This window comes from Polypterus senegalus, chromosome 13 (assembly GCF_016835505.1).
Source record: "Polypterus senegalus isolate Bchr_013 chromosome 13, ASM1683550v1, whole genome shotgun sequence".
NCBI classification, from domain to species: domain Eukaryota; kingdom Metazoa; phylum Chordata; class Cladistia; order Polypteriformes; family Polypteridae; genus Polypterus; species Polypterus senegalus.
In genome coordinates this window covers 70,233,889-70,259,768 of record NC_053166.1, presented here as the reverse complement: position 1 = coordinate 70,259,768, position 25,880 = coordinate 70,233,889, and the positions used below count along the sequence as shown (strand labels likewise).

General features: G+C 39.2%; 1 protein-coding gene across 1 annotated transcript in view; it reads left to right on the top strand.

Moving 5' to 3' along the window:
- Window positions 1-3,111: 3,111 nt before the first annotated feature.
- Window positions 3,112-25,880, top strand: part of plxnb3 (plexin B3) — a 260,187-nt gene continuing 237,418 nt past the window's right edge. The window contains exon 1 of the mRNA XM_039776222.1: window positions 3,112-3,524. The gene's annotated coding sequence lies outside the window, so the exon portion shown is untranslated. The remainder of the gene's footprint in view (window positions 3,525-25,880) is intronic.

Below are 25,880 nucleotides of genomic sequence, written 5' to 3'. Positions count from 1 at the left end.
GTCCTTATATTCTATTCAGTTTAAAGAATACAAGACACAATCTAATGCATTTTTGATACATTTTAGGTACCACAGCTAGATACTCTCAGTACAGAAGAATTGGAAAAATCTCTGACACTATACACTATAAACTCACTTCAGAGTAGTCCTGATGGCTACCCTGCTGAATTTTATTAAAAAATTCAATTAAGTTAGCTCATCTTTTATTAGCAACTTGTATAGAAGCCAAAGACAATACAATTCTACCTTAAACATTTTCTACCTTAAACCAAACCAGATTTATTAAAGGTATACATTTGGCTTCTAATCTCCAATGCCTAGTTAATGTAATATATTCACTCATAAAGTCCAACACTCCAGAGATCTTATTATCTTTGCATGCAGAAAAAGCATGTGATATGGTTGAATGGGATTACCTATCCACCACTACTGTATACCAGTCCAGAAGCTTCAGTTTGTATTAACAACACTATTTCAGATTACTTCAAACTAGAATGTGGTACTAGACAAGGATGCCCCTTGTCACCACTGCTATTTGTAATCATTGAGCCATTGGCTGTTCACTTTAGAAATGCATCTGAGATAAAAGGGATTTTCAGAGGAGTTGAACATAATATATCACTATATGCAGAAGATATGGTACTGTATATATCAGACCCACAAAATTCAGTGCCTGCAGCCCTAACTGTACTAGCAGAATTTCAAAAAATATCTGGACTCAAATTAATTTGAACAAAAGTGTGCTTTTTTGAGTGAATTCTCTAGTAAACAGCATTAGATTGGACACCTTCCCTTTTATCATAGTAGATCAGTTTAAATATCTAGGGGTAAACATCACAATATAAAGCTCTTTTTCAACAAAATTGTGCTGTTTGAATGGACAAAATTAAACAAGCATAGATGATTTACCCTCCATCTTACTTTAGCAGGGAGAATTAACAGAACCAAGAGGAATATCCTCCATGAGCTTCTGTTAATATATCGAAACATCCCAATGTACATTAATAAATCACTTTTTAAGAAATTAGATTTGATCATAACTTCATTTATTTGGGATTCGAAATATCCACACATCCAAAGGGCGACACTACAATGACCTAAATCAGGAGGTGGCATGGCTCTACCTAATTTTCTATTTTATTACTGGGCGGCAAACATACAAGCTGTAAAAACCTGGGCACTAACACAAATAGATGAACACACACTAGCTTGGTCTGCAATAGAAATTAAATCCTGCAGTACTTCTTTACATTCCTTGCTTTGTACATCAGTAAATACAAGGTATTGTCAATATGCTAACAACCCAATAGCCCTTCATTCACTCAGAATATGTAACCAATGAAGGAAGCACTTCAAGTCAGAAAATATTTTATCTTTAGCACCTCTACATAATAACCATCTTTTTCCACCACCTCAAACGTACAGTTTTTAATGTTAGGAAAACATATGGGATTAAATCATTTTGAAATTTGTATATAAATAATATCTTTGCATCCTATGAACAATTACACTCTTAAATTTATTTTCCCATCTCCAAATTACAAACTTTGCTAAACAAAATCTGCCCAATTTTCCTCACCTCCCACCTATTTCTGTTCCAGAAAGGATATTGATAAGTCTTGAGTCAGCATTTCTGTAATATATAAAACCATTTTAAAGTCCCTTCCTTTTAAAGATCCCAAAGTACGAGGTGTGACAATTTAATTCCTGCAATGGCTGTGTAGAATCACACGGTTGGGGGGACTGATCAGAAGGGGATAGTTGGTCCATCACAAAATCAATCAGCAGGGACAAACAGTCAACCAACAGTGCTATTTGGAAATGCTGAAAAGGTTACAGGATTCTGTTATATGGAAAACGCCTGAACTGTGGTTAGAAAAGTGGATCATCCATCGAGAGAATAACCCAAAATATGATGTTCTCAGCGTCTGCAACTTCCTGCCTAAGAAACCAATTACCAAATTGGATCATCCACCCTATTCACCTAAATATAAAGAAAGAAGAAGATTTTCAGACATTTCTAACAATCCAAAGGAACTCAAGGGTATTTCAGAAACAGAATTGCAGGTATATTTTCAGCAAGGACAGTGTCATCTAACTAAATGCATAATTGCAAGGTAAAGGTACTTTGAAGGTAAAGGTAGTGGCTACTGCACAGATGCACACACATTTTTCTATCTATGGGTTCATTCCGAGAATTAAATTGTCACACATTGTACAGTGGGAAAAGGATCTCTTACTCAACATTTAAGAAAAGAAGTGGAAGGAAGCCATGCACTCTAGCTCCATATGAGCAAAGCATTTAATTATTCAACTTACATTTTTTTTTTATCGTGTTTAAAATTGTCCACAATGTTTCCAGAGCAAGATCTAACCTGCAAACCTGCAATCAAGCTCCAGCTTCATTAGGCCACATGTTTGTGTGTTTACCAAGTTAACATCAAAAATTTTAAAATGCCTATCAGACAGCCTTGGTGTCACAATCACTCTTAATCCATTAATAGTTCTGCTTGGTGTACTCTCAGATGAACTTAAATTGGAGAAGGACAAACAAACTGTAATTGCCTTTATTTTGCTATTAGCAGGTAGACTTATCTTGCTCAACTGGAAGAATCCTAACCGACCTATGTTAAGTCAGTGGGTAACGTGTGTTATAAACTATTTGAAACTGGAAAAAATCTAATTCTCTCATAGAGGATCTGTTCAAAAGTATTTTAAAACCTGGCAGGATCTAATCAATAATATTTTAGATTAAGCACTTATATTGGGGAGAAAGACTCCTTTCCCTCCATACTACTCTCAAAATTTTTAATCTGGCTGTTGGCCTTTTTATCTTTCTCATTGATGGGGGATGAATTGAATTTAGTTTTGTTAAGTTTGACTTGATTATATGGAATGTTACATACTTTAAATAAATTCAATTAAAGTTTTAAAAATTTGGACTAGCCGGGAGTAGAACATGAATAAATGAACGAATGGCACAAGCCCCCCGTTTTCACCTGCGGTATTGGCACCTCCTAGTGTCACTCGCTTATGTCTAAAACTCCCAATCACCCAGAGCTCAGTCCCGCGCCGCTCTTCCAAAAGGCTGCTTGACGAGTTCCGACTCGCTGCACCGTGGGATCCTGGGAAACACGTCGCGACTGGAAAAGAGGGAATTCGCCTACCTGCCCTTTAAGGATTGTTTTGCCAGACCCGCTTGTTTTCACCACGCGTATTGATTCTTTCAGAAGACGCCTCAGGGTAACAAATAAGCAGTGCAGTAGGAGCTGCCAAATTAGTGACGGAGTGCATTTTTGGGGGAGTACCTGCAAGTGCCCGGACCTTCAACCAGTGTGAGCTCAGCACGCCGACTTCAGCCTAGCTGCCGACGCGCGCTGCAGTCGCCAAGTCCTCGCAAGTTGTCTCTTTAACCTGTGGCTGCCCAGAGCCTGGCGGAGTCGAGAACAGGGCAAGCTGAACTCGTAGCTCCTCTTAACAGGTTGCCTGTCCGAAATCGTCGAACTTCGCAGCGTTTCTGTCAGGTAATCCTTTTAGTTTAGCCTCAAATTAATTAACCCCATCGTAGAGAAGGTGGATAATAAAGACAATGTGAGGGAATGTACAATTTAAAAGTAATTCCGCCTGTATATGCATATACATATCTACAGAATATATTTTAACCTGCATGTGTTTGTTTAGCTGTGTAAACGTTGTAATGTTTCGGATTGTTGTGTTAATATACTATAGCAGTAAATATGTGCACGCGCTTTGAGCCAGTATTCCGCGAAGGGATACTCAATTGTAGAATGAATGAATTGAGAGGTGCGCGAAAAACCAGGTGGCTTTTGCTAACGGATTATTTTTGTATTTATGTGGAAAGTGCACGTGCTTGACATTGAACTTGGATGTCGTTGGGCACGTTTGGATTTGCATAACTGGAATGTCAGCGTCGACAAACACGTTACGAGTACCAGGATGATGAAAAGCCGATCGGGGTTAGTTGTAGTTATCGCTGGTTGCTTTGCGATTTCACTCCAGGGGATCGTTACCTCACGATGTCTGCAATTGCAGTTGGAACGAAGCAAAAGTTTAAAAGTAGCGTTTTAATCGGTGTGTTTCAGTTTGGCGTTTTCCACCAAGGGAACATTGTAGAGTAAAACCTGGGAGTATTGCAGCTCGTCAATCTTCAGCCGTTTGACGTCCTGTTAAATGAAATCAATTGATTTTAAAGTCAGTTACTATTTACGTTTACGTCAAACATTGCAGTCAATCTATTAGCAACTTTTTAGGGTTTGTGAAAGAGACAATTGGCTAATTCAACTACACATTTACCACTTTGACCATTTTAAAAGAAATTGACCGTATGAATTTAGACTTGTTCAGGATATCGGATCACATTTGTACTGGTTTAGATATCACAAGATTCATATTTACTTCTCATTTTCGGCGGCGATGTTACGTCTGATGGATTAGCAAAGGTTGTATGTTTATTGTAAGCTACTGAAGTTTAGTACATAACGAATTGTCCGATTTTTACAAGAATGAAAAGAAATTATGGACCACCAAATCATATACAGTGCATCCTGAAAGTATTCACAGCGCATCATTTTTTCCACATTTTATGTTACAGCTTTATTCCAAAATGGATTAAATTCATTTTTTCCACAGAATTCTACACACAACACTCCAATGCATGACAATGTGAAAAAAGTTTACTTGAGGTTTTTGCAAATTTATTAAAAATAAAAAAACTGAGAAAGCACATGTACATAAGTATTCACAGCCTTTGGCATGAAGCTCCAAATTGAGCTCAGGTGCATCCTGTGCTCCCTGGTCATCCTTGAGATGTTTCTGCAGCTTAATTGGAGTCCACCTGTGGTAAATTCAGTTGTTTGGACATGATTTGGAAAGGCACACACCTGTCTATATAAGGTCCCACAGTTGACAGTTCATGTCAGAGCACAAACCAAGCATGAAGTCAAAGGAATTGTCTGTAGACCTCTGAGACAGGATTGTCTCGAGGCACAAATCTGGGGAAGGTTACAGAAAAATTTCTGCTGCTTTGAAGGTCCCAATGAGCACAGTGACCTCCATCATCCATAAGTGGAAGAAGTTCAAAACCACCAGGACTCTTCCTAGAGCTGGCCGGCCATCTAAACTGAGCGATCTGGGGAGAAAGGCCTTAGTCAGGGAGGTGACCAAGAACCCGATGGTCACTCTGTCAGAGGTCCTCAGTGGAGAGAGGCGAACCTTCCAGAAGTACAACCATCTCTGCAGCAATCCACTAATCAGGCCTGTATGGTAGAGTGGCCAGACGGAAGCCACTCCTTAGTAAAAGGCACATGGCAACCCACCTGGAGTTTGCCGAACGGCACCTGAAGGACCCTCAGACCATGAGAAACAAAATTCTCTGGTCTGATGAGACAAAGATTGAACTCTTTGGTGTGAATGCCATGTGTCACGTTTGGAGGAAACCAGGCACCGCTCACCACCAGGTCAATACCATTACTACAGTGAAGCATGGTGGTGGCAGCATCATGCTGTGGGGATGTTTTTCAGCGGCAGGAACTGGGAGACTACTCAGGATAAAGGGAAAGATGACTGCAGCAATGTTAAGAGACATCCTGGATGAAAACCTGCTCCAGAGCGCTCTTGACCTCAGACTGGGATGACGGTTCATCTTTCAGCAGGACAACGACCCTAAGCACACAGCCAAAAAAGCAAAGGAGTGGCTTCAGGACAACTGTGTGAATGTCCTTGAGTGGCCCAGCCAGAGCCCAGACTTGAATCCGATTGAACATCTCTGGAGAGATCTTAAAATGGCTGTGCACCGACGCTTCCCATCCAACCAGATGGAGCTTGAGAGGTGCTGCAAAGAGGAATGGGCGAAACTGGCCAAGGATAGGTGTGCCAAACTTGTGGCATCATATTCAAAAAGACTTGAGGCTGTAATTGCTGCCAAAGGTGCATCGACAAAGTATTGAGCAAAGGCTGTGAATACTTATGTACATGAGATTTCTCAGTTTTTTTATTTTTAATAAATTTGCAAAAACCTCAAATAAACCTTTTTCAAGTTGTCATTATGGGGTGTTGTGTGTAGAATTCTGAGAAAAAAAATGAATTTAATCCATTTTGGAATAAGGCTGTAACATAACAAAATGTGGAAAAAGTGATGCGCTCTGAATACTTTCTGGATGCACTGTATATACATAAGATTACACTGACAGATCATCAGTAGGTTAGTTATGTGACTCCAGATTTCAGAGGCTGGTCACCGTTTTCATGCCTTCTAACATTACATACTCCTTACAGATCTAGTGATACTATTTGACTGCTGTTGATTACTTTTCAGGCTTCATGAAATCTCAAGATTTCCTGTTTTCTTAGTTTGATGTCCTTATTTGGTAGAATATTCATTCACTGAGTGTATTTACTGTACATGTGTTTCATTTTTTTTTTGATTTGTTATAGTTTTTTAATACCGAAGGGGAAATTGCCTTTTCGCATGACCTTTAATAACTAAGTTATTGGCAGAAACTCAGTTTCAAAAATGCCATGTATACTCTTATTCTGGCTAGAGAAACTGGATTATTAGACTCTGAGAAATTGGCTTAACACATGTGGATTTCTATGTGAGTAACATGGTTATGTGGTCATGTAAACCCATAACCATAACAGTCTTGTGCATGTTTGCTGCACACTGTTAGCCTGTGCCTATCTTTGCTTCACACATACATCCAACAGCCATGGGTTGAAAATGGTGAAAGCTTCCACAATGATCAATTTCCTGATGCAAAAGCTCGGGTAACTGGATTATTCCTTTTTCCTGGTTGAAATAATTTGTTTCAGTATTTCAGAAATGATTAAACTCAAGCACAAAAATGTTTTTTTTATAGAAAATATGCCTTTTGTGTATATAAGGTATCCTTGTGATAACAAAATGACACTAAAAATTACTTTATCCCAGAGTCTTGGAACTGTTTTTCTTGTTGTAAAACAGTACATTCCCTTTACACTTGTTTTTTATACAGCCTTTGTCATGAGTGGAGTTATTACACCCTGACAAGCTCTAGTGTGGACAATATGTATTTTTTTAATTTATAGAAAGTTCTGGACTTTGGAACACAATTTTGCATGACAAATGCATCTTTGTGAAGAAATAACTTTGACTTGAAAAATACCAAACGTATCCATTAAACTGGTTACCGACCTTCTACCGGTTTTGTGTGTGCATGTAAATGTACTTACTGATAAGGAATCACTTACATGCTGATTGTATGGCCCAGATATCTATCCATGCAGGCCAGTATTTCAGATCTTTTCAAACTCTAAGCTTTATTTTTACAAAGTGATGTGCTCCCATTGTACATTTATTAGTTGTAATCGGTGTATTCCCACTAAAAAGAGATTAAAACCACCTGGACATTTTACACCGCACCAAATGTGAGCAACAAATCTTCTTAGCCAAAAGACTAGTCTGTAAGCTTTGGAGATCTGAAAGATTTTGATCGGCATGTCAACATGGTGACAACCTCATAGCTGAAATGCATGCCGCCATGCGTGGAAGTTCTGTTTTAGACTGTCTAGAGACCTCTGACTTTCCTGGGGGTGGGAATACAATGGAAAATTACTTTTAGTAACAAATGGGAAGTAGTTTTAATTGTAAGAGAGTAAGCATGGTTTTTAGTTTTTCTCAGGAATAACATCCCATGGCACAATTATACAGAGGAATTAGATATTTCAGCACTTTAAACAGCACATTTAGTTCTGTTTCTTTATTGTAAAATAAAATTAGGTTTGTTACTTTTGGGCATTTCAAAGCTTAATGAATATTACAGCTTTCCTCTGGGTAGGAGAGTGAGCTTTATAACAGAGTTAGCAGCTTTTAGCCACTCTGTTTATACAGGCTTTGTTGTAACGGCTAAGGAGACTTGCTGTATTCATGTGCTATGGAACAAACATAATGCAAAAAGTTTCATGTGAATGCCTTTTGAAGTGGTAGCTGTCAGTGGGGAAAAAAATCATAGAAAACAGTGCTACCTGAATTCAGAGTTGTGGTGTGATGATGACATCACACCTTGTTTCAGTTTATAAGATAAGAACAAATATGCAGGTCAGCCAGAAATTACATTTTTTTAAAAAATGTTTGGATTGATTTGGTACACATTAAAATGTAGTTAGGTTGCTTTTTAATTTGTATGTAAAAAGTGGAGCTTATCTTTAATTGGAGTTTGTGCAGACCAAGTAGCAAATTAACAGTGAGGTGAGATGTAGTGTCTCTGAAAATTCCCACAGTATTTGAACATAGCTACAGTACTAGCATCAAATGTTGTGTGTCAGGGGTCCTGCCTTTTCATCACAAGGTAAAACTACAAAGATAAGGAACAGATGGTCTTTACTGTAGTTGCAACATAATCACAGAAAGCTAAGAGCAATAATTACCAGAGGGGGATTTAACAGCCAAGGGATTAATTTAGTTTAACGATAGATAAAAAGAGATTGCAACTGTAAAACAAGCATAAGAATCAGTGCATTGGCAATTTTCTAATATTTAATACATTCCTGTTATTTGAAGGACATTCATTATGTTCCAGGAAGCTGTATTATTTGTGGGCTATATATTACTTTAAAAAAAGCTGTCATCTCTCATCCTGACTAACTACTTTCTGATTTTCAAAAATTTAAAAAATGACTTTTTTTTTTTAAAGAGTGAGGAATAATAGAATTGTTTGTGTTTTGTGTATTTATTTAGCTGATACTTTTGTCCATCATGACTTATGAAAAGCAAATACAGTACATCCATTCAATTCTTGAAGTAGTTTATCCAGTTTGAGACAATTAAGAACTAAATAGAATGAGGCAAGAGGCAGGAACCAACCCTGAATAAGACATCACTCATAACTACAAACACACTTGAATTGATTCATTCAGGGTCATTTTATGTTTGCCAGAAAGTGTAATAGAGCTTTGAACTATGTGTATTATGAAACCTGAAACAAATCCATGCAAACACAAAAAGATTATGCAAACTACACGCATGCAGTATTTCATCCAGAAGCGCAAGCCTGGAGTAAGCGTCATGAGGCAGCAGCAGTATCTGCTAGGCCATCTTAGAAACTGTAGCTGTTTCCATATTTCTAGAATGTGGCCACTGACTGGTTTAGTAAATACTGTAGCTGCAAAAATTATCCTGCCTTAGCTGGCCACACACTGTGTGCCTTTGGAAATTTATAAAATGGAGGCACATTTGAATTCAAACTCAGAAGTATTATCTGCTATAAGAAAGAATACATTCATTTTAATAGAAAAATAAAGCTTTTTATTGACTATTTTAGAAGTACATATTTGGGCATTGTAGTGAAGTGAGCCATACTACCCAAATACAGAGTAAAGCATGACACACTGTCATTAATTTGTAGTTTGTGAAAGATCTACCCTTTGTGAGAGAATTTGCATCTGTTGCAAATTTGAATTGCAAATAAATTTGCTTAATGCTTTTTGAAAAGGCTGTAGTTTTGACCTTGCTTTACTTTTATCCCAAATAAAGGCCAGTTAAAAAAAGACAAAAGATCTGCAACTTTATCTGATTACAATAGTTTCTGAGATAGAAAAAGGGAACCTTTTAAGAGCCATGTTTCACATTAAACTGTTGAATTTTGTTTTGTTTTTTTTACTCAAATTTCCATTTCAATGTGAAACCAAGCCACTTAATTAACATTTTATGTATGATAAATAATATGTGGGAATTTAAGGTGAATTTGAACTAAGCAAAAAAATGTTTATTCTTTTTATTTATTTATTTATTTTTGCCCAGTTTGCCTGTGAAGTGTTTTGTTTGAAATGGTCCAAAAAAAAGGAATTTTGTTAATTATTCTCAACTACTCTTGAAATTTTGTAGAATAATTTATGGATGCGACTTTGATGTTTCAATTTTTCAGATTAGAGATTATGGATCTTGCATGTTGTTACATGTGACATTGTATGCCCAGATTAAATGTGTATATGTGTTGATGTATAGATATTACTAGATGCTGCAAAATCCAGTTAGTTTGCAACTTTAGTTCATGAATGGCAGACAAGTCCTTCTACCAATCTTTTTTTTTTTCTTTCAAATTTCTTTGATACTGTGTGTCTAAATGAGAATGAATTGGTTACATGTATGTACTATATGTATGTGTTACAAACAAGGTGCTTTAGATAAAGCAAACTATTTAATCTATCTTTGGCCGCAGCTTTATAGAAATATTACTAAGCTGAAGGAGTAAGAAGTGGTGTCCCGCTTACAAGTTACAGCCATTACATAGGTAAATGTTTCTGTGGCAGACTTGGTGCCATAGTTTCTGAAATTTAACTGGTATTATTTCATCTATGAAGGGATATTTGCATTGACTTTCAGACATTTTAATGTTCTGAAACAATGATCCACTTCCCTGCACAAGAAGAAGAAAACTTCAGTTATGAAAATGAATGATCAATTTGTATACTCACTTTTGTCCTTCACAACATCTGACTATATATTCATGTTATCTTTATCTGCAATTATTCTGTAGGACCTGGAAGGCATTTTATATCTGAAATGCACAGATTGTCATTTCTTTAGTCATTGTTATGGTACCCTTTATCATTGGCTGAGCAGCTGATATAAACATTTATTTTTTTGGTTTACACTGTGTGATTCCTTCGTTTGCTATGTCTCTCACCCTAGACTCCTTAGCTAAAAGTGGCCAGAATGTGTATTAAAAATGGAAAGTAGCAATACAGTCATATGAAAAAGTTTGGGAACTCCTCTTAATTCTTTGGATTTTTGTTTATCATTGGCTGAGTTTTCAAAGTAGCAACTTCCTTTTAATATATGACATGCCTTATAGAAACAGTAGTATTTCAGCAGTGACATTAAGTTTATTGGATTAACAGAAAATATGCAATATGCATCATAACAAAATTAGACAGGTGCATAAATTTGGAGTACCCCAACAGAGATATTACATCAATACTTAGTTGAGCCTCCTTTTGCAAATATAACAGCCTCTAGACGCCTCCTGTAGCCTTTGATGAGTGTCTGGATTCTGGATGGAGGTATTTTTGACCATTCTTCTATACAAAATCTCTCCAGTTCAGTTAAATTTGATGGCTTCCGAGCATGGACAGCCTGCTTCAAATCATCCCAAAGATTTCTGATGATATTCAAGTCAGGGGACTGCGACAGCCATTCCAGAACAATGTACTTCTCCCTCTGCATGAATGCCTTTATAGATTTCAAACTGTGTTTTGCGTCATTGTCTTGTTGGAATATCCAACCCCTATGTAACTTCGATTTTGTGACTGATGCTTGAACATTATCCTGAAGAATTTGTTGATATTGGGATGAATTCACCCGACCCTCGACTTTAACAAGGGCCCCATTCCCTGAACTAGCCACACAGCCCCACAGCATAATGGAACCTGCACCACATTTGACAGTAGGTAGCAGGTGTTTTTCTTGGAATGCGGTGTTCTTCTTCCACCATGCAAAGCGCTTTTTGTTATGACCAAATAACTCAATTTTTGTTTCATTAGTCCAAAGCACTTTGTTCCAGAATGAATCTGGCTTGTCTAAATGAGCATTTGCATACAACAAGCGACTCTGTTTGTGGTGTGAGTGCAGAAAGGGCTTCTTTCTCATCACCCTGCCATGCAAGTGTTCTTTGTGCAAATTGCGCTGAATTGTAGAACGATGTACAGATACACCATCTGCAGCAAGATGTTCTTGCAGATCTTTGGAGGTGATCTGTGGGTTGTCTGTAACCATTCTCACAATCCTGTGTATATGCCACTCCTGTATTTTTCTTGGCCTGCCAGACCTGGGTTTAACAGTAACTGTGCCTGTGGCCTTCCATTTCCTTATTACATTCCATAAAGTTGAAACTGACAGTTTAAACCTCCAAGAGAGCTTTTTGTAGCCTCCCCCTAAACCCTGATACTGAACAATCTTTGTTTTCAGATCTTTTAAGAGTTGCTTTGAGGATCCCATGCTGTCACTCTTCAGAGGTGAGTCTAAGGGAAGCACAACTTGCAATTGACCACTTTAAATACCTTTTCTCATGATTGAACACACCTGTCTATTCAGTTCAAGGCTTAAAAAGCTCATCCAACCAATTTGGTGTTGCAAGTAATCAGTACTGAGCAGTAACATGCATTCAAATCAGCAAAATTACAAGGGTACCCAAATTTTTTCACAGCCAGTTTTCACATTTGATTTAATTTCATACAACTAAATACTGCTTCACTAAAACTCTTTGTTTGGAAAACACCCCAGTACTCAGATGTTCCTAGGAAATGAAAGACATACCACTGTGATCTTTTTTGTTGAAAGTAGAGTAAATTATTATGCAGGCTTAGAGGGGTAAACAGACTTTTTCACATGACTGTATATTGCTTGTAGATGTAGATATGTGTGCTTAAATCTGTTTAAAGCTGGTATGGTGCTGTATTTGTACTACTTTATATTTGTAAATTTCTTTAAGCATCCTCTGTGTTCTGATAAGAATACCCTGAACAATAAGAATGTACTGTACTTTTCAATTTTGAGTATTTGTGGTCTTACAGTTGGGTGGCGATATTTCTTATACAGTGTACACTTTTTTTGACTTTCTCATAACTGATCAGGGTTACTTAACCCAACTGTTATGTGTGTCCCTTTCTTTCAGCTAACAGGCAGTGTACCCTTCTGTGTGTTAGCCTTTCTGTTTTCTTGGGCTTCACTGGCAGGTTTAGTCTTGTACAGAACTTGCTCTGTTTCTCTTTGCTTGCACAATGGAGGTAAAATTAAAATCCTTAGTGGGTGATTTGTTTTTATCATTACCGAGTTGAAACAATATACTGTACTTTTTTTTTTTTTTTTTTATAGCAGTGCACATTCTGGAATCACAGAAGTCTCAGTTTTATTTCACAGACAATAACAGTTGAAATGTAGTACCTTGTTTAAAGTTGTTCTTGAGAAGGAATTTTCTGGGTTCATGTTACCTTCCTCCTTTTTAACCCTTTTTAGCCATAATTTGCTTTTATGAGATAATGTCTTTATTTGTAAGGTTTTCAAATCTTGTATTCCCACATCAGGATTGCCCAAAATATATTTCTATTCATGCAGAATTTACTTAAGAGCAAAATACTTAATTTAACGGAGAGGCTGGTTTGACAATGTGCATCTTCATAAACCCCCATGTTTATGGCTAAAATTGTGTAAAATATTTTATCTCTACTACTTTTCATCTATATGAAAATAGCTCGAAGTTGCACTTCCTGGCTTAGGAAGAAGAATGTGTGTAGATCTGTGAGTTTGAGCAAGAGGAAATGTACATATGGCAGTTGAGTAATCCCTTAATCTGAATGTGAGTGAGAGACCTCTGACAGAGATTAGAATCCCACTCAACCATAGTTACCCCTTCCCTTCACTGAATATGATTTATCAGTGATGATGTATCAGAAACTGCATTACACCAGCTTAACCCATCACTATGGCTGGCTGAGAGGAATTACTGAAGCGTTTTTGCTTTCTGACTGGACAGATAATTTTTCAACCCACAGGGCTTTGTGGTGGTGTTTTTTTTTCTTTTTCTTTTTTTTAAGTCTCTTCAAAATATGACTACATGGAGTGGCCTCTACACAAAATAATTCATTAAATGGTCTGCTGTATGTATACCTTTGTACTACATAATACATTGCTAGAGCATATATTTACTTCTGGGTAAATTCTTTTTTTTTCAGATGCTCCTGTTAGGGGTCGCCACAGCATATCATCTTTTTCCATATCGTCCTGTCTTCTGCATCTTGCTCTGTCACACCCATCACCTGCATGTCCTCTCTCACCGCATCCATAAACCTTCTCTTAGGCCTTCCTCTTTTCCTCTTGCCTGGCAGCTCTATACATAACATCCTTCTCCCAATATACCCAGCATCTCTCCTGTGCACATGTCCAAACCAACGCAGTCTCGCCTCTGACTTTGTCTACTTCTGGGTGAATTGATAACCTGAAATACTAGGTAGTATTTGGTCATGTGACACAAACTGAGGTGTTTTTGTAACAAATTAAGGCACCTAAGATTAAATGAAATGAAGTACACCTTCCTGTAAACAAAATTCAATTTCATGTTTATGGTCTTGTGTATGTAACCCATAAAATACATTTCATATTTGAGAGGGTCTAGGGTTTTGTCTCAGCAACTTTTGGCGCAAGGCAGGAAACTTTTTACAGGGTGTTATTAACTGACAGGGCCAGTTTAAAATTGCTAGTTAAACTTCCCAGTATGTCTTTATGGACATGAGAGGAAGCTGAATGGAGCCTGAAATTCAGTGTGGGACAAATTAGTCATCCCTACAAATTAAAATTTTTATTTTGCAAATTTCCCAGACGTTTATTTTGAAAACAATCTCTTAGGCATTTTGCAAAAGTATTCTTTCTTTTTTCTTAAATTACTATTTTGTAATTGTGCTTAATTTGTTACTTAAGAATTATTTTTTTACTTTTTCGTTGTTTATTTTAAGCTTGCATGCATAGTATACCACCTTCCTGTTGCACTTGCTCTTGACTGAAAAGTTTAGCTGAGGAATTTGGTGGGTGTATTTTACAGAAAGCAAACCATTAAACGAGTTAAATTAAATGGGTTGCTTCCTATAAATACACTAACTTCTGTAACCAGCTGCTTGCCACTTCTTACCATCATTTCCGTTCATCAGGTTTGACATTGGACAGGTTATATTTTGGTAATGCCCATTGTTGTTTCTCAGTAACCATTTTCCTTGATATTTGCTTTGCACAAGTAAAGCTCCTTCCTTTTTTTTTTTTTTTTTTACATCTATACACGTATACTCATTCCCTGCATTTTCCCCTTTCCTCTAAGTGCCTTTATAAGGTGGGCTTTTTTGCTCTTTTTTTTTTTTTTTTACATTTGTGGTTTGCTTGTAGTTGTGTAGTAGGAATCCTTATTAACTCAGGTCAGTTTGTGTTTATAGTCTTAATTTCAGATGTTTATATGTTAAGTGCTTGCAGTGTTGTTATATAAGGGTGTATTTAAGGTAATTGATATATTTTTCTTTTATTTACTTTTCTTTATATATATATATATATATAATATTGGTTATTCTTTTTCAGAATATTAGTATGTCTTTTAAAGTTAGTTTTCTGACATCCTGAGTCTGAATTTCCAAATTTGTGTTCCATTTAACATTAAAATTGTGTATAGTTTGTTGGATGATGATAGAATTTGCAACAGCCTGCTTAAACTGTTCAAAGTCTATGGTGCTTTGCGCCATTTGTAATCATTTTGAAAACCACTACTACATATGAAATAGTTTCACATATTTCTGCACAGTATTACAGGGTTTGATCGGTCCATTTATTTTGTGAACCACCTTTCATGATTGTGCAGTTGTAAAGTACATCCCTATGCAAAACATTAGATTGCAGGTCAAAAAGAATTTTGTTGTTTGATGAAGGGGATTCATAGACATGTCATAATCTGGATTAAGGTTTAACAATTTTAGAGTGCTGATTGTTAAAATAAAAAACAAAGGAAGAATGAATATAGGGAGAATACAAAACATTAAAGAAGTGGGTTTGAGTGGGATACCTGTGCTATTGCAGTTTAAGTTGGTCAGCTGGGTATTGCTGTACAGTCTGTTGCCTTGTCTGATATGGTTTCCACACTTAGGAAAAAGCACAATAAAAATCTCTTCCTCTCGCCTCCCCTCTCTCTCTATGTCCTTGTTTTACTGCTGTGCAGTGAGTTCCTGCAGGTATCCACAATTCCTCTCTCTTGGTAAGAGGATCAGAGACACTAAGTTTGAGCTGGGTTGCTTGGCTTTTTGTGGCCTGTAGGAATGTTTCAGGTTTCTTCTTAGTTAATTCAGTTAAACATAACATTTGTTTAATTTTATTAAGTCATGTTAATGATCATTAATTTGATTAGAAGTTGTTAATTCCAGTAGTAATTAGATGGAAATCTGTCTTATCTCTTTTCTTACCAAACAACCATAGTCCAGTCTGCTCATAGTACATCTGTATGTAGAATGCATCTAATGTTTTATTGCCTAGAATGCTCAGAGGCAATGTGTTTGACTGCATTATAGATGTAATTCTTAGTTTTTTAGTGTACAGAAGTTATTTAGATGCTTACTTTTTGCATATTTTACTATGAAATATTTTTCTACATTTTTTTTTTTTTTGATGTTTTGTATTTTTTCATATCACCATTTTGTGTCTTATTTTTGAGCATGGACACCACCATTTTGTGTTGATACCTCAATCTGCAACAACCTGCCATCCTTATAATTCAGATATAAAAAATGTGTTCAGTTTGCATCCAAGTTTGTGGATAATATAATATCCTTTCAGAAAGCTCTTTGAATTAGTTACTAAAATATTCTCAACGCTGACTTTTGGTTAATAATTTTGTGTTGACTAATTGGTGTGTCTTGCATGTTTGTTTCTTTTTTGTTTTTTTGGTTACAACTTGGGTCTGTTAAGATTTTTCTTCATATTTTCCCCTTTCATCTCCTGGTCAGATACAAAAGCATTTCTAACAATTATATCTTAAACGTGGCAGCATAATTACCTTCTTCAGTGTTTTCCCCCTATAGTTGTAGTTTTGTTTTTTCCTTATTCTTAAATTTAAATGTGTGAGATGAATTGCTTTTTAATACAGTGCCCTACTCGGCCCTGATAAAGGAAATGAGGCTTTGGATTCCATCTCCGATTGGAATGAGCAGGTCTACAGATTTCTGTCCAAGGATCTACCCATTTTCTAACTAGCGTACAAAGGGTCACGATGGAAATCTTGTATGCATGTACAATTATGTGTGTAAGACTGTGGGATGCGGTGCAAAATTGCACACTTGCAGTGCTAACAATAATAGTAGCAAGTAAAAATCAAAGTAAGTTTTAAATGAAATGGCTACTTGGCTTGTCTATACCAGTCATTAAATTAGCAGTTGAATTTGTTAATACCCAAATAAAATGTATTCAGTGTTTTACTGTTTGAAGAACAAAGCAAATCTCCCTTTCAATATGTGCACTGTGTTAACAGAAACAAATAATTGCAGAGACTGCAAAAACAGTTCTTCATGGCTGTAAATGAATATGCCAGTACTTAATTTGTGGCTTTCATTTGGTTTCTGTAGTGTATTCATGAACATTAGTATAACACATAAAATATGATGAATAGGAGTTTTGATATACTGGATTAAGGTAAAACTGACAAGTTTGATTTCACACTGGAAACCTTAAAGTTTGGAACAAATATAAAAATATTGGAGAGATTTGGAAAATGAAAGCACCAGGAATTTGTGATATTTGAAATTTGAATCAGTTCACTCGTATGATAAATATTATTCTTTATTACATTTTTAAACGGCCAATGATGCAAAAATAAATCATACAGTAACAAATGTTACCAATCTAACAGAGTGACTTTCTGACAAACCAGATTTTAAAAGAATTTTGTTGCAAACACAGATTTAAAGAGTGTGCTGAAAATGAAAATTTCCTGAGGTATCTTGGTATTTACTTCGGCAGTTCAGATATAATATTTGAAGGTTTTGCTTTGTTTTTTGTTTTTTTTTTTTAAGTAGTGATTATAAGCAAGTAGCCTGCCTGGTTGCCTTGTTCCCAGTGATTTCTGGGAGAGGCTTCAGGTGCCCCTCCACCTTGCTCTGGATAAGCAGATTACGAAAACAGATTGTTTATAAACAGTATTTTTCCATTACTGCAGAGAATGTTTGAGAATAAATGTATTGCTTGCACAGGGGAAGGTGTCTACATGGACTAAATTATTTATGTAGATATTATTCTTTGTAAAAACCTATGCTGAATTCCCCCCATTTGTTGTTACATTGGAGGAATCCCTATATCTATCAAAAGTTAGATTGAAAACCTGTGTTATTTTTCTGATTGTAAATGGCAATACTAATATGCTTAAATTGTATATCTATGATTAGTTAAACTGCTGTTACTATTAGTATTTATATATTTTACATTATTATAGAACAAGGCAAAAGATTAACTTGAATAATGGAGATACTTAAAATTAAAAACCATTGAATGGGAGTTCATTTTTTGCTGGGGTATTGAATAAGCATTGAGTACCATAAAATTTCTCTGGTATTGGTATTGAATAAAAAATTCGGTATCGTAACATCCCTAATTATAAGTAATCGTTTCTGTTTAGTCACACCACAACATTCTTTACGGTGTATCAGAACTGGACCTCGTGAACTATAGTTCTTCTGTAAAGTTTCCAAACTACCAATATTGATTACTTGGCTCTCTTCCTCAACAGGGCAATCTAAAACGTCAGTCAGTCATTGTCCAACCTGCTATATCCTAACACCGGGTCACAGGGGTCTGCTGGAGCCAATCCCAGCCAGCACAGGGCACAAGGCAGGAACAAACCCAGGGCAGGGTGCCAGCCCACCGCAAGGCACATACACACACACACCAAGCACACCCTAGGGACAATTTCGGATCGCCAATGCACCCAACCTGCATGTCTTTGGGCTGTGGGAGGAAACCGGAGCACCTGGAGGAAACCCACGCAGACACGGGGAGAACATGCAAACTTCATGCAGGGGAGACCTGGGATCTAAAAAGTCAACTCTCAAAATATTTTAGGCCAATGAACTATTTGAAAAACTCCAATATGAGGTTGTACAGGCTGAAATGTACTATATATTGTAAATTTTGCATTGCAGTTAGCGTACTTATTTTACTTCATCAATCAAAAGTTTATCATTTTAAAGTAGTAAATTTTAGTTATAATACCCCTGTTCCAGATAATGTAACTGCAGGAAGACTGACAGATAAACGATAACAAATGAAGTGCCAGATATGTGTACTGTTCCCATTTTCCATCTTGATGCAGAGTGCAATGCAAATATAATACAAAAAAAATAAAAAACAACAAAAATTTAGATGTCAACAAACGACCTTATTTTAGGTTTTACTTAATTTTGACATGGATTAATAAATGTCAGTGAGAGAAATTTTCAGATTTTAAAATGATGGAAGTACTTATCAGCCTAACATATATATGAGCATTTTAGGTGTAATGTTACTCAGTTGCAGTATATAGACTGTCACATTGAAGACCAATTGGCTCATGTTTGTAGACAACACTTTCAGAACTACTGGTCTCGTAGATTATTTCGTAAAACAAATATCATAAATGCTTCTTCCTGGCTGATTTTTTTTTAAGTATCTAAAGATTTTGCTGAAATGTTTTTTAGTAGATATTTACAAATATGTTTCTCAACTAAAAAAAAAATTAATTTTAAAAGCAACTAACACCCTTATTCTCTTACGGCTAGAAAGGACAGATGGAATCCAGCTAGTCCTACAGAATCATTTTTTCATTCAGCTTTTTTTTTTTTTTATGTATAAACAATCCTCTATTCTACTCTGTTTTTATTTACTGTTTTGTAGCCACAAACTGGAACACAGGATTAGAAAATGCCACCAGATTGCTGCCACTGAGCTTTTGAAGTTGTCACATAATATCTCTTAGCTGTTTGAATCTCAGATGCTCTCTAAATTTCACTAAAGGACTTTTTCCTTCTCTTCAATCTGCTGCGATTATCCATTTGCTGTCAACCACTGGTTAGGATTATAGATTTAAGGTAAATGACATGAGTTTCCTCACTAATCGTCAGATTGGTTAACCCCAGAAATGCTGATATTTTTTGAATGTAGTAGTCTTTAGCAGTTATAAAAGTGAAGCATTGTGAACAAGTGAATTATTAAGGCTGAAATATTCCTTGGAATTTGTTTAGAAGATAAGAATTTATATCAATGTGGGGTTTTCTAGTAGAGTCTGACACACGACGGAAGGGCTGAGAGAACTACAGTAGTTGATAAGGTTAGTCTTCAAGTATTGTTTTTGATTAAGATATCGATGGAAGCAAAAAAATAATCTGTGCAGAAGTACTCCAGGACACGGTTTGGATGTTCCCTGCTACGAAAATTTTGGGAATAAAAGTATTGCTCCTCCAGCTATAGTGTAGTAATGAATCCCCTTTTAATTGTTATTGAAAATAATTATTTTTTTGGGTCTAATGTGTGTATTGGTACTAATTTTTAGATTTTTCTGCATTTCCTGGCAGAGACGCTGTTGTGCTTGTAGACCTAGTATGCCAGCATTTGTAAATAGCTGCCTTTGTCAGTTGATGGTGGTATTTTCAGTGACACACTCTGCCCACCCTTGTCCTGTCTCTGTGTGAGACAATACCCTTTACTGCCAGTTTATTTGCCTGCTCTCTGGCCATTATGACTCATGGTGTCTGATATCATGATAGTATATGACCTCCTCATTAAAGAATTTGAGCTTTTCTGGCACTGGGTCATTTTAAGAATTGACTTAATGGCCAAACACTGCACATTATTTTTTAAAATTAAAGTATTATTAAATTTAAGTATAGAAATGTATGAAAATTGTACATTTTAAATAAAAAAAAAAAAAAAATTGTCAGAAGTTTGTTTACATTTTTTCAGGGTATTGTTAACAATAAAAGTATGGCTAAACTATGTTCTGGAAACGGTATATCTATTTTTTTAATTGATAAAAGCAGTTTCTATTTGATTTTTGAATTTCTTGTCAGTCTTCTCTTGCTAACCATTTTAATCTTTATGCACTTTAATGTGCATGGTTTTCTCAAAGAGTCACTAGGGCTCCTCCAGTTTTGGAAGTGATCTCATCCACATAGAAATAAAATGAAGATACATGCAACAAGTTACACAAAAGAATATAAGAAACCCAAAACTGCTGCCACCTTATCGTGGTGGAGGGGTTTGCGTGTCCCAATGATCCTAGGAGCTATGTTGTCCGGGGCTTTATGCCCCTGGTAGGGCCACCCAAGGCAAACTGGTCCTAGGTGAGGGATGAGACAAAGAGCGTTCAACAAACCTCCAATGAAGAATAAAACTTTGGACAACGCTTTCCCTTGCCCGACGCTGGTCACCGGGCCCCCTCTGGAGCCAGGCCTGGAGGTGGGGCTCGATGGCGAGCGCCTGGTGGCCGGGCCTGCCCCCATGGGCCTGCCGGGCACAGCCCAAGAGGTAACGGGGTCCTCCTCCCCATGGGCTCACCACCTATGGGAGGGGCCAAGGAGGTTGGGTGCAGTGTGAGTTGGGTGGTGGCCGGCGGGACCTTGGCGGTCTGATCCTCGCTACAGAAACTGGCTCTTGGGACGGGAATGTCACCTCTGAAGGGGAAGGAGCCTGAGCTAGTGCGCGAGGTCGAGAGGTTCCGCTAGATATAGTCGGACTCACCTCGACGCACAGCTTGGACTCTGGAACCAATCTCCTTGAGAGGGGCTGGACTCTCTACCACTCTGGAGTTGCCCCGTGAGAGGCCGAGCAGGTGTGGGCATACTTATTGCCCCCACTGAGCCTGTGCATTGGGGTTTACCCCGTGGACGAGGGTGGCCTCCTCCGCCTTCGGGTGGGGAAGGGTCCTGACTGTTGTTTGTGCATATGCCCAACAGCAGTTTGGAGTATCCACCCTTTTGGAGTCTCTGAGGGGTTGCTAGAGGGCATACCTTCTGGGATTCCCTCGTTTTGCTGGGAGACTTCAATGCTCACGGGCAATGACAGTGAGACCTGGAAGGGCGTGATTGGGAGGAATGGCCCCCGATCTGAACCCGAGCGTGTTTTGTTATTGACTTCTGTGCTCGCCATGGATTGTCCATAACAACACCATGTTCAAGCATAAGGGTGTTCATATGTGCACTTGGCACCAGGACACCCTAGGCCTCAGGTCGATGATCGACTTTGTGGTCGTGTCGCCGGACTTGCGCCATATGTCTTGGACACTCGGGTGAAGAGAGGGGCGGAGCTGTCAACTGATCACCACCTGGTGGTGAGTTGGCTTCATGGTGGGGAAGATGCCGGTCAGACCTGGTAGGCCCAAACGTGTTGTGAGGGTCTGCTGGGAACGGCTGGCAGAGTCCCCTGTCAGAAGTAGCTTCAACTCCCACCTCCGCAGAACTTCAACCACGCCCCGAGGGAGGTGGGGACATTGAGTCCAATGGGCCATGTTCCGCGCTCTATTGTTGAGGCGGCTGACCGGAGCTGTGGCCGCAAGGTGGTCGGTGCCTGTCGGGCGGCAATCCCCAACCCGCTGGTGGACACCGCGTGAGGGATGCCGCCAAGCTGAAGAAGGAGTCCTATAGGACTTTTTGTCCTGTGGGTCTCTGGAGGCAGCTGATAGGTACCGCAGGCCAAGCGAACGCTGCTTCGTTGTTGCTGAGGCAAAACTCGGGCATGGGAGGAGTTTGAGAGGCCATGGAGAACACTTTCGACGGCTTCGAGGAGATTCTGGTCCACCGTCCGCGCCTCAGGAGGGGAAGCAGTGCAGTGTCAACACCGTATATGGTGGGATGGTGCGCTGCTGACCTCACTGACGCTAGGGTCGGTGGGAGGAGTACTTCAAGACCTCCTCAATCCCACTAACATGCCTTCCACGAGGAAGCAGAGCCTGGGGACTCTGAGGTGGGCTCTCCCATCTCTGGGACTGAAGTCACCGAGGTGGTCAAAAACTCCTTGGTGGCAGGGCCCCGGGTGGATGAGATACCGAGTTCCTTAAGGCTCTGGATGTTGTAGGACTGTCTTGGTTGACACGCCTCTGCAACATCGCATGGACATCGGGACAGTGCCTCTGGATTGGCAGACCGGGTGGTGGTCCCCTCTTTAAAAGGGGACCGGAGGGTGTGTTCCAACTATAGAGGGATCACACTCAGCCTCCCTGGAAAAGTCTATTCGGGGTTCTGGAGAGGAGGGTCCGCCGGATAGTCAACCTCGGATTCAGGAGGAACAGTGTGGTTTTCGGCCCTGGTCGCGAACAGTGGACCAGCTCTTCACCCTTAGCAGAGTCCTGAGGGTGCATGGGAGTTTGCCCGACCGGTCTACATGTGTTTTGTGGACTTGGAAAAGGCATTCGACCGTGTCCCTCGGGAATCCTGTGGGGGTGCTCCGGGAGTATGGGGTACCGGACCCCTGATAAGAGCTGTTCGGTCTCTGTACAACCGTGTCAGAGCTTGGTCCGCATTGCCGCAGTAAGTCGAGCCCGCTTCCAGTGAGAGTTGGACTCGCCAGGGCTGCCCTTTGTCACCATTCTGTTCATAACTTTATGGACAGAATTTCTAGGCGCAGCCAGGGTGTTGAAGGGGTCCGTTTGGTGGACTCAGGATTGGGTCACTGCTTTTGCAGATGATGTTGTCCTGTTTGCTTCATCAGGCCGTGATCTTCAGCTCTCTGGATCGGTTCGCAGCTGAGTGTGAAGCGGCTGGGATGAGAATCAGCACCTCCAAATCCGAGAGCATGGTCCTCAGCCGAAAAGGGTGGAGTGCCCTCTCAGGGTTGGGGAGAGATCCTGCCCCAAGTGGAGGAGTTCAAGTATCTCGGGGTCTTGTTCACGAGTGAGGGAAGAATGGAGCGTGAGATCGACAGGCGGATCGGTGCGGCATCCGCAGTGATGCGGCTCTGCATCGGTCTGTCGTGGTGAAAAGGAGCTGAGCCGTAAGGCAAAGCTCTCAATTTACCAGTCGATCTACGCCCTACCCTCACCTATGGTCATGAGCTATGGGTAGTGACCAAAGAACGAGATCGCTAATACAAGCGCTGAAATGAGTTTCCTCCGCAGGGTGTCTGGGCTTTCCCTTAAAGATAGGGTGAGAAGCTCAGTCATCCGGGAGGGGCTCAGAGTAGAGCCGCTGCTCCTCCGCATCGAGAGGAGTCAGATGAGGTGGCTCGGCATCTGATCAGGATGCCTCCTGGACGCCTCCCTGGTGAGGTGTTCCGGCACGCCCAACCGGGAGGAGGCCCCGGGAAGACCCAGGACACGCTGGAGGGACTATGTCTCCGGCTGGCCTGGGAACGCCTTTGGGATTCTCCCGAAGAGCTGGAAGAAGTGGCCGGGAGAGGGAAGTCTGGGCCTCTGCTTGCTGCTGCCCCGCGACCCGACCTCGGATAAGCGGAAGAGGATGGATGGATGGATGGATGGAGAATCATTTTGCAGAAAGATAACAAACTTCTCAAAAAGCCAACAAGGGAGTCCAAATGTGCATCTGTATTTAATGTAAAAATCTGTAAAATTGCTATTGTGATATTAACATCATTTCCCCTTTTCCCCCATAAATTATCTCAAACTTTTTGTTCATGTACAAGATAATAGAGACCTGCAATCTTTCCTGATGAAATAATCTGCCCTGGATGTAATTTAGCCTTTCAGGTTACACATGCTCGTACTCTGTCTCACTTGAATAAGTTTCATTTATTAATCACCTAAACTGCAGTCTTTACTCTATGGTGTTAGGAAATTATATGTAGAGAGAGAACATGTAGATATGAAGAGAATGTTCAAACAAATCCTAGACAGTGCCTTACCTGATGATAGCTGTAAAGTTCTGGGTTCAGTGAGGTAGCAACATTTTTTTTTTTTGTGCTGGAGTGGACTGCTTCAACATGCAAAGTTGGCAATATTTACAATGTAATAATTAAAATATACTATAACAATGTGCAAAACATTTTTTACATATTGTGGCATACGGCCCGGGCCCTTGCAATGCCTCTATGCTGGAAGGGAGCTTATTTAGATCATTATCTCCCAGGAGCACTAGGTGGCAGCCCCCCTGGGTTGCAGCAGTGCCTCAAACTTCCGTAGGGCTCCATGGGAGCTGGAGTTTCATGCAGCCCAGTTGGGTTCTATGGGTGCCGCCAGAAAGTGCTGCAGCTGCTACTGAGGCCTTGATTGCAGCATTTCTGCCACAACCGGAAATAGACCAACAAACACATGGAGCACTACCAGGTGCCTTATAAAAGGAGCCAGCAGCCTCTACTCCGGGAGCTAAAGACGGGTAAAAGAAGACAGAGCTTGCCATGAAGAATGGAGGAAAAGAGGGAAGAAAAAGAGAGAAAGAAGAGATTTGTGCTGTGCTGGAATTGAGCTGTACATGTGGGAAATTGAGGAAGGCGTTTCCTGCAGGGAAAAGGAAAAAAAAATAAAAGCGTGTGTTTGCACTTGTGTCCCATGTTTGCCTGTTTTGGGGTTGGGGAGGCTGGTGGAGTACCCTCTGCAGGCCACAATATGTAGTACACTTTTAAGTGTTACTTTAACACTGGCCATCTTCCTGTGTAACCCTAGCAACAGCACTTTGCACCTACTTTTTTTTTTTTTTTTTGTTTTGAGTCGCTGCTAGGAGCTTGTGACCATATGTGAGGTGAAGATTAAGACTGACAGATGTATTGAACTCTTCATGCAAGCTCTTTATTGCCTATTTACCAACTTTTGTCTAGTATTATATGCAGAGTTGTGGCAGATGCACACTTGCTTACTCTCAAAATTTATGATCCATCATAGCAGGCACTTGATAATGTATAATGCCGTGCGTAGAATTCACACTAAAACATGGTTTACAGACAGAAACTGAAATGTGCGTATGCACAAAAATATTCAGATGAATAAAACTGTGTGTAAGAAAATTTTCATGCACTTCCTCTATATAAATCCCAACTAACGTGAATTTTAATGCACATGCACACTTCTACAACCCCACCCTAACTCTCCCATAATTTTGCATATTTGAATATGCCAATCAATATAAATAGCTCCTATCATTCAATGTTTTGTTAGAAGTCAATGGTAAAAGCATGTATATAAAAAAAAAAAAAGGGCTTCACTGAATGTGAAGTGGAGGCAAAGAAAAATGTACAATTTGGTGGCTTAGCCAGTGGTATGACCTGAGCAAAAAAAGGAAATTGATAGAGTGAACTTAAAAGTTCAAGTTCAGAAAGTCGCACAGTGCCCGAAATAAAAAAGGAAGTGGTCAGATGTCAGAGTTAAACCTGAATAGGCGAGTGTCTGAGTGTCATACAA